Below are 10223 nucleotides of genomic sequence, written 5' to 3' on the forward strand. Positions count from 1 at the left end.
CCAATAATCCAAGTGAGAGTTGCTGGTGGCTTGCACCAGAGTTGTAGTGGAGGAGGTAGAAATATTTGGATTCTGGATATATTTCAAAGGTAACACTAAAACGATTTGAATGTGAAGTGTAGAAGAAATTAATGCATCCAAGGATGAAGTTTCTGTGGGAAGCAATTGGAGGATGGTATTGCCACTTAATGAATTGGAGAAGATTTGGGAAGAAATGGGTTTGGGGAGTTAGCAGATGCTGTGATGTCCTGTCCTGCATCCTCCTGGCCTACCTCTGAGTTTACTTGCAGCCAGGGTGGATAGTTCCCTTATATGCTGATGGCTTCCACCTCAAGTTCACCCTTGTTCCTCTACTTCCCCGCCTGCAAGATCTCTCCATTGCCAGCAACCTCGTTCAGCTTGGCTGCACAGCAGATCATAAGTGCTGGGGACCAGGCCAGGGGGCAGTGGCTCATGCCTGTAATCCCAGCACTTTGGCAGGCCTAGGTGGGCACATCATCTGAGGTCAGGAGTTTGAGACAAGCCTGACCAACATGGAGAAACCCCCTCTCTACTAAAAATACAAAAATTAGCCGGGCATGATGATGCATGCCTGTAGTCCCACCTACTCAGGAGGCTGAGGCAGGAGAATCGCTTGAACCTGGAAGGCGGAGGTTGCCATGAGCCGAGATCGCACCATTGCACTCCAGCCTGGGCAACAAGAGTGAGACCCCACCTCAAAAAAGAAAAAAAAAAAAGGAAGTACTGGGGACCTAAATCCCCCGGGGAGCCACTGGCCAGTGAGGCATAGGGTAAGGAATTAATTGGTGAGTAACCTGGCTTCTCTTTCCGTGGCGAGACTGTTCTGAGATACCTTCTACAGGACTCCTTACAGGGTATCCAGCAGGATTTAGCTTCAATTGCCCATAGTAATAACCTGCTCCTTAGAGCACCCCTTATTAACTCTCCTCCCTTCTCTGTCTTACTTCTTTTATTTCCTCACTTGTGCTTCCTGGGATAACTACCTCTATAATTTAGTTTCTGCTGCATAATAAACCACCCCCAAAATGCAGTGGCTTACAATGGCCATTATTTTTGCTCATGATTCTGTGGGTAACAATTTGGGCTGGACTCAACTGGGTGACAAATTTTCTGCTGGTCTTGCCTGGGCTCACACAGTGACTACAACAATATGGTGGCTTGACTGGGGCTGGAAGGTTTAAGATGCCCTCCAATGGTAGATGGTGGATGTTGGCTGTCAGCTGGCTGATTTCAAAGGCCTCAGATGGGTTGGCTCATGTAGTCCCAATGCCCTCTCCTCTCCATCAGGCTAGACTGGGATTCTTCACATGGCAGTCTTGGGCAGTGTTCCAAAGTGACAAAAGTGGAAGCTGCGAAGCTTCATGAGGTCCACAGTGTTGCTCCTACTGCATTCTTTCCATCAAAGCAAGGCTCAGGTGCTAAGCCAGATTCAAAGGGTAAAGAGACAAATTCCACTTCCTGAAGGCAGGGAAGTCAAAGTCACATTGCAAAGAAAATGTCATACAAGAAGGAAAGAATGCTAAGGCCATCTTTGCAAACAACCTACCCATCTCCCCAACCCCCAAATTGCCTACGGATCTCCTTATCTCAGAGTCCGCCTTTGGGGGAATCCACTCTAAGCTGGGGTGGGTAGGAATCAAAGCTCTGCCGCAGACATGCTAAGGGAGATGCTTCCTGGAGGAACCCAAGTGAAGACTTTGAACTGGCAGTTGGATTTATGAATCTGGAATTCAGAAGGGAGGTCTGGACTGGAGATACTCAATCTGGGAGTCATCGAAATATATGTAAACAAAGATAGTCCTAGTTTGGACAAGAGCATATAAGGCATGTATGTAGAGAGAAGAAGTCAGAATGCTGAACCCCAGACCACTGCAGTGTTGACGGGTCAGGGAACAAGAGAGGGCAGCAAAGGACGCTGAGAAGGAGCAGCAGGTAAGGACACCAGCAGTAGTGTCCGGGGGGCCAAGGAGAGAGTGTTTCAAGAATAGCACTAGATGGGGCGCGGTGGCTCACGCCTGTAATCCTAGCACTTTGGGAAGCTGAGGCAGGTGGATCACCTGAGGTCAGGAGTTTGAGACCAGACTGGCCAACATGGCGAAACCTCGTCTCTACTAAAAATACAAAAATCAGTTGTGTGTGGTGGCAGGTGCCTGTAATTCCAGCTACTCTGGAGGCTGAGGCAGGAGAATTGCTTGAACCTGGGAGCGGGAGGTTGCAGTGAGCTGGGATCACACCACTGCACTCCAGCCTGGTGACAGAGCAAGATTAACTAGTGATTGGGCCTTTCGGATCTTCTCCACTCCTCACTCCCACCCAAATCTTGCCTCGCTATTTTGTGCCTCATTTTATGTTACCCAGAATGCTTTGAGTCCTCCCCTTCCCCAAAGAGTAGCAATTTACCTTTTCTCCTCCAAGCCTTCCTGAACTTATTCTTATCAGGCATTCCAGAATGTAGTAATGCTAAAATTTCCTGAATATCGTATTCTATGCCTAAAAGAAAAAGAGCCAACCGTAAAAATCTGGATTCAGCTCAAAATTAAAGAATTTTTCCGGCTGGGCACGGTCGGTGGCTCATGCCTGTAATCCCAGCACTTTGGGAGGCCGAGGAGGGTGGATCACAAGGCCAGGAGATCGAGACTATCCTGGCCAACATGGTGAAACCCAGTCTCTAGTGAAAATACAAAACATTAGCTGGGCATGGTGGCGGGCGCCTGTAGTCCCAGCTACTTGGGAGACAGAAGCAGGGGAATTGCTTGAACCTGGGAGGTGGAGGTTGCAGTGAGCTGAGATCGCGCCACTGCACTCCAGCCTGGGCAACAGAGCAAGACTCCATCTCAAAAAAAAAAAAAAAAAAAAAAAAAAGAATCTTTCCCACTGTCTGTAAGCAGTTACTATGAAGCTTTAATTACATTTCCTGTTAATAACTGAAACCTCAAAATACTTTTTTTGAAAGATAAGATAATTTCCTCTCTCTGCCCCCTCAGAGATTGGCAGATAGCAGGTGGCCATGTCACTGCCTCACCCCTTCACTGAGCTCCCTGCCATCACCTCCCAAATAAATCCTTGCACCCAATCCTGGTCTCAGGGTTAGCTTTTAGGGGACCCCAAACCAGGACAGTGTTCTCTGGAATACCCAAATGTCTAGCAGCACTGGACCCACACTTTGTGTGGCAAAAAATAGAGTCTGGATGGACACAGTGGCTCACATCTGGAATCCCAAAACTTTGGGAGGCCAAGGCAGGAGGTTCATTTGAGGCCTGGAGTTTGAGACTAGCCTGGACAACATAGTGAGACCATGCCTCTACCAAAATTACAAAAATTAGCTGGGCGTGGTGTCATGTGCCTGTAGTCCCAGCTACTCAGGAGGCTCAGGTGGGAGGATTGCTTGTGCCCCGGAGGTGGAGGTTGCAGTGGCCCCGAGGTGGAGGTTGCAGTGAGCCATGATCACGCCACTGCACTCCAGCCTGGGTGACAGGGCAAGACTCTGTCTCAAAAAAACAAAAACAAAAACCAATCTGGAGTCCAGAGGCAGCTAACCCTTTCAGGGTCCCAGAAGAGGCTATGCAAAGTGGGGGATATGGTCCCTACTGCGCCTGGCAGGAAAAATTCTTTAATTTTGAGCTGAATCCAGATTTTTACGGTTGGCTCTTTTTCTTTTAGGCATAGAATACAGTATTCAGGAAATTATAGCATTACTACATTCTGGAATGCCTGACATTCTGGACATGGTCCCCCACTTTGTGGAACCTCTTTTGGGATTGGCCCAGTGGGCATCTGAGCTTGTAATCCAGCACACGTAAGATACAGGCAAGGGGAGTTCTTGTTCTTTTTTACATTTTCAAGTAGTGAGAGAAGAGACACACAACAAACAGACATAGTTTTACAATTTCAAAACCATAGTGTAATCTGTGTAATGCTTATAATGGAAAAAACTAAATAAATACTTAAACAAAAAAAAAAACACCTTCCTAAGTGCCTTTGATTTTGTGATTTTTTTTCTTTTTCTAGGTTTTTTTTTTTTTTTTCTGCCTCTTTATTTTCTCAAGTTGGGATTTCCAGAGTTTCATTTCAAGAACCAACTTTGCTTTGCTTCATTTCTGTCCTCTGGGCTTTTGTTACCTGATGAGTTGGAGTGCTTTCAGGACATCTGATGTTACAACTTCAATTAGCAAGCCCTCCTGGAAGAAAGAACACACCGTGGTCACTTCGAAGTTAATTCTACAACCTTGCAAAATTTGATTTCCACGCAAGAATGTGAAAATCATCTTAGATAATTTAGGCAGCAATTTATCTGACAAATGTGAGACTCAATTCTTTCAAATAAGATGTGGAGCCGGGTGCGGTGGCTCATGCCTATAATCCCAGTACTTTGGGAAGCTGAGGTGGGAGGATCACAAGGTCAGGAGATCGAGACCATCCTGGCTAACACGGTGGAACCCTGTCTCTACTAAAAATACAAAAAGTAGCTGGGTGTGGTGGCGGGCTACTTGGGAGGCTGAGGCAGGAGAATGTCGTGAACCCAGGAGGTGGAGCTTACAGTGAGCCGAGATCACACCACCGCACTCCAGCCTGGGCAACAGAGCTAAACTCTGTCTCAAAAAAAAAAAAAAAAAGACGTGGAAAGCAAAATTGGCTTTCATGTAAAAAAAAATTAGAGCATACATGTGATTTCAACTTTTTAATATCAATTACTCATTAAATCTTCCCCTAGGTTTATTTCTAAATCAGAAAGGTTCATCTGTGTGAAAACTAAAAACTGAGAATTAGTATTAAATTTTCAAGACCATTAATGCTTTATCTGATTTTAAAGCATGATTAATTTTCCCTTCTCTAGGTGTTTAAAATGAATATCTCACAATGACAATGACAGAATGACAGACTAATAGGGGGCAACTGCAATCACTGCCACATCTGAAGGTGGTTCATTGTAAAGTAATGCTACACTCTTAACCTGGGACTAAAAAATAATGTGAGTTTTTTAAACAGAACTTCAACATGCATGTTTTTAAGTAGTGATGGCGCCCTCAAAAGAATGGTTCTAACCATCCTTCCAGATTGCAATTTCTTTCTTTTTTTTTGAGACGGATCACGGATCTTGCTCTGTCGCCCAGGCTGGAGTGCAGTAGTGCAATCTCAGTTCACTGCAACCTCTACCTCCTGGATTCAAGCGATTCTCCTTCCTCAGCCTCCCAAGTAGCTGGAATGACAGGCATGTGCCACCACACCCAGCTAATTTTAGTAGTTTTAGTAGTGACGGAGTTTTGCCATGTTGCCTAGACCGGTCTTGAATTCCTGAGCTCAAGTGATCCTCCCACCTTGGCTTCCTAAAGTGCTGGATTTACAGGTGTTAGCCACCATACCTGACTGAGAACAGGTTAATTTTTATTTTTTATTTTTATTTTTATTTTATTTTATTTTTTTTGAGATGGAGTCTCGCTCAGTCGCCCAGGCTGGAGCGCAGTGGTGCAATCTCGGCTCACTGCAAGTTCTGCCTCCCGAGTTCACGTCATTCTCCTGCCTCAGCCTCCCGAGTAGCTGGGACTACAGGCACCACCACGCCCGGCTAATTTTTTGTGTTTTTAGTAGAGACAGGGTTTCACCGTGTTAGCCGGGATGGTCTCGATCTCCTGGCCTTGTGATCCGCCCGCCTCAGCCTCCCAAAGTGCTGGGATTATAGGCGTGAGCCACCGTGCCCGGCCGAACAGGTTAATTTTTAAAAAGTAACATAAGTAATTTGATAACAAGCCTAGCGAATAAGATATATAATCAAACTAATAGTATTGACTTAGAAAAAAAAAAAAGCCTAGCAATAAAAGAACGAGACTGGTGTTTTTGCATTGCTCAGAATCTGCCTCTGGATGAGTCTGTTTTGGGCACTGCAACAGATCACTGGCAGTTGCAGCTCCATGAGGGCAGGGACCTGTGCCTGGTACAGGACTGAACTGGGGTCTGCTCACCTGGCTCAGTGAAGCCAAACATTCACTCTGCAGTTTGCATTAGGAGGAAGAAGGATATTTATCTTCGCAGTGCACCAAGCAAGAAGAATCAGACAGCTCGTACTTAAGACCTGACCTCCCCAATGGCTTGCAAGTAAGGGTTTTTATATTTATTTAGTTTTTGAGATGGAGTCTTGGTCTGTTTCCCAGGCTGGAGTACAGTGGCGCGATCTCGGCTCACTGCAATCTCCCAGGTTCAAGCAATTCTCCTGCCTCAGCCTCCCTAGTGGCTGGGATTACAGGCTCCCACCACCACGCCTGGCTAAGTTTTGTATTTTTAGTAGAGACGGGGTTTCGCCATGTTGGCCAGGCTGGTCTCGAACTCCTGACCTCAGTTGATCTGTCCACCTTGGCAAGGGTTTTTAAAGGCAGAGGCAGAGGTTACAGGCAAAGTCATAAATCAATACATGGAGGCTATATGCTGGTTTGACCTAAAAAGACGGGACATCTCAAAGCGGGTGCCGGGGCATGGGGCGGGTTACAGGTCATAGATTCAAAGATTTTCTGATTTGCAATTGGTTAAGATGGCAAAGGTTTATCTAAAAATTTGGGGTCAGGAGAAAAGAGTGTTAGCTTTGGCTCATGGGCGTGACTTCCTCCAGGCCCCTCAGAAAGAACTTCAGAAAAAAAAAAATGGCGGTTAGAAGTTGAGTCCTCAGTTCCCCCTTACCTGAGGTCTGGGTGCCAGTGGATTCATTTGCTGGGCATCCGTGTTTCTGAAAAACAACTCAGTGACCTATGTTAGGAGGTTATCTTTAGTTTCTCTTTCTTCTTTCTTTCTTTCTTTTCTTTTCTTTTCTTTTTTTTTTTTTTTTTTTTTGAGACAGAGTCTCACTCTGTCACCCAGGCTGGAGTGCAGTGTTGGAACGTTGGTTCACTGCAATCTCCACCTCCCAGGTTCAAGCGATTCTCTTGCCTCAGCCTCCCACGTAGTTGGGATTACAGGTGCGCACCAGCACACTCGGCTAATTTTTGTACTTTTAGTAGAGACGGGGTTTCACCATGTTGACCAGGCTGGTCTCAAACTCCTGACCTCAGGTGATCCTCCCGCCTTGACCTCCCAATGTGCTGGTGTCAGAGGTGTGTGAAACCAGAGCAACTCCATCTTGAAAAGGAGCTGGGTAAAATGAGGCTGAGACCTACTGGGTGGTATTCCCAGACGGTTAAGGTGTTCTTTAAGTTACAGGATGAGATACAAGGCCAGCACAAGATACAGGTCATAAAGACCTTGCTAATAAAACAGGTTGCAATAAAGAAGCCAGATAAAACCCATCAAAACCGGCCGGGCGCGGTGGCTCAAGCCTGTAATCCCAGCACTTTGGGAGGCTGAGACGGGCGGATCACGAGGTCAGGAGATCAAGACCATCCTGGCTAACATGGTGAAACCCCGTCTCTACTAAAAATACAAAAAACTAGCCGGGCGACCTGGCGGGCGCCTGTAGTCCCAGCTACTCGGGAGGCTGAAGCAGGAGAATGGCGTGAACCCGGGAGGCGGAGCTTGCAGTGAGCTGAGATCCGGCCACTGCACTCCAGCCTGGGCGGCAGAGCGAGACTCCGTCTCAAAAAAAAAATTAAAAAAAAAAAAAAAAAAAAAAAAAAAAAACCATCAAAACCAAGATGGTCATGAGAGTAACCTCTGGCCATCCTCACTGCTACACTCCCATCAGCCCCATGACAGTTTACAAATGCCATGGCAACATCAGGAAGTTACCCTATATGGTCTAAAAGGGGAGGCATAAATAATCCACCCCTTGTTTAGAATATTATCAAGAAATAACCATAAAAATGGGCAGCCCTGGGAGCTGCTCTGTCTATGGAGTAACCATTCTTTTATTCCTTTACTTTCCTAATAAATTTGCTTTTGCTTTGCACTGTGGACTTGCCCTGAATTCTTCCTTGCGCAAGATCCGAGAACACTCTCTTGGGGTCTGGATCAGGACCCCTTTCCTGTAACACTGGGATTACAGGCATGAGGCACCGTGCCAAGCCTCTTTTGTTGCTGTTGTTGTTGTTTTTTGAGACAGAGTCTTTCTCTGTGCCCAGGCTGGAGTACAATGGTGCGACCTCGGCTCACTGCAACCTCCACCTCCTGGGTTCACACCATTCTCCTGCCTCAGCCTCCCGAGTAGCTGGGATTACAGGCTGGTCTTGAATTCCTGACCTTGTGATCCACCCGCCTTGGCCTCCCAAAGTGCTGGGATTACAGGCGTGAGCCACCACACCCAGCCTTATTAATGCTATTGTGAAAAATCCTCAATGGCTGCAGATAACATCCTTGCAGTACCTTTACTCCTTCAGCTTTTTGCCAGCACCAACATTGGCCTTTGCAGTCCCCCTGACTTTCTCCATTCTGTTCTTGCATTCCTTTAGTTGGTTTCTTGAGGTCTTTTTCTTCTCATACAGGCCTTGTCTTGAAAGTCTGTGTTTGGTATGTTTGGGTTCATTTTACTTTACATAATCCAAGGAATCATAAATCGTGCCAAAGCCACAACCAAAATGAGTTCTGAATCCAAATACAAAGATGACATCCAGTGTGGTCTTATACATTTTGGCTAGTTTTCCCCGAATTTCTGTCTTAGGCACTGTTGCCTTCCTGGGGTGAAGGACATCAATGAGCATCTTTTTCCTCTGAAGTAGTCATGAACTTTCTAGTTAGGATAGTTACCGTGTGGTTCATGATGTCAGCCTACCCTCAGACAGCCAGGGAGGAGAAGAGTTATCTTTAGTTTCTGTAGGGAGCAAAACATCCCGGAATTCAAACTTTCCTGGCTATTGTTTTAAGCTACCATTACCTTCTTGCTTATCAAGTTGCTCATTTACTTCTCAGGGCTAACTAGGTGACTGGAATTTCCCCTGCGATAACTCAAACTTTTCCTTTATTTCCATGCTTTGGAGAAAGTGCACGGCAGGCTCCTAAGAGAAGTCCCTGCTACATCTTATGACCATCTTGTGAATTACTGTACCCTAGCAACTACTATGGTGCCTGGTGCATAGGAGGATGATTAATTGAATATATGCAGAAATTCACAATGTGACTAATTCAAAGTACCTGACACTCGTTTGAATGCACACATTTGAAATAGCTTTTAAAAGAAAATAGCTTCCATAATTTCCAAATACAACAATAACAGTTTATAGGAAATGTCCCAAGCTAGTCCACTTACTTCTATTTCTTTTTCACACAATACCATCTTCTGAATATATTCCATTTTCAAAATAAAAAAGCACTTTATGGTGATTATGTTAAATAGAGCCAACAGCATCATCCCTGTTTTATAGATTAGAATGTGGGGATGTGGAACAGTGAGTAATTTTTTCAACATTAGTATTATTAATTAGAATCCCAACTTATACTTACTAATGCCCATTTCTACCCAAATCACTGGAGGAAGGGCGGATTAAGTATGGGGTTGGGGGTGGGGTCAGTTTCTCATAGGTATGGGATGGGGAGATACTTGAGCAAGATTGGGGTGCTCCAGAGAAGGAACAAAGTGGGAGCAGATCCTGGGTAGGTCTTATGTCCCCTGCAGTCACCACCTAATAAATGGAAGAACTGGCACTCGCACTTAGCTCTCCTGAAGTTAAATGTGGTACTTTTGTTTTTAGGGAATGTGTTATAACAAACAGTTCATTTTAAAGAGAACTTTTAGGGATTAATAAGTTTTACCCAGATAATAGATGAGTTTTATTTTAATTGAAAATTAAATCTAATTTATGTGTCTCATGTGTTTTGATTCAGTGTAATACATTTTACAAATGAAGAGATGTGGGAGACTGCAAATTATAGAAGTTTGTGTTTGTTCTGTTTTTTAATCTAAAGTTGTATACATTCCTAGAGTCCTTTTAGCAGCATTATTCAAAATCCCTTATTAACATTATTCAAGCCAGGCACAGTGGCTCACATCTGTAATCCCAGCACTTTGGGAGGCTGAGGTGGGCGGATCACCTGAGGTCAGGAGTTTGAGACCAGCCTGGCCAAGATAATGAAACCCCATCTCTACTAAAAATACAAAAATTAGCCGGGCGTGGTGGCACGCGTCTATAATCCCAGCTACTCAGGAGGCTGAGGCAGGAGAATCACTTGAACACAGGAAGTTGCAGTGAGCTGAGATCGTGCCATTTCACTCCAGCCTGGGTGACAAGAGTGAAACTCCATCTCAAAGAAAACCCAAAAAACAAAAAACATTATTCAAAAGCATCTGCAGA

General features: G+C 45.2%; 1 pseudogene; it reads right to left on the reverse strand.

The window, feature by feature from the left end:
* Positions 1–8303: 8303 nt before the first annotated feature.
* On the reverse strand, positions 8304–8694 carry LOC104678992 (annotated as a pseudogene).
* Positions 8695–10223: the final 1529 nt, after the last annotated feature.

The sequence above is a fragment of the Rhinopithecus roxellana genome, chromosome 17, assembly GCF_007565055.1.
Source record: "Rhinopithecus roxellana isolate Shanxi Qingling chromosome 17, ASM756505v1, whole genome shotgun sequence".
Classification (NCBI taxonomy): Eukaryota; Metazoa; Chordata; class Mammalia; order Primates; family Cercopithecidae; genus Rhinopithecus; species Rhinopithecus roxellana.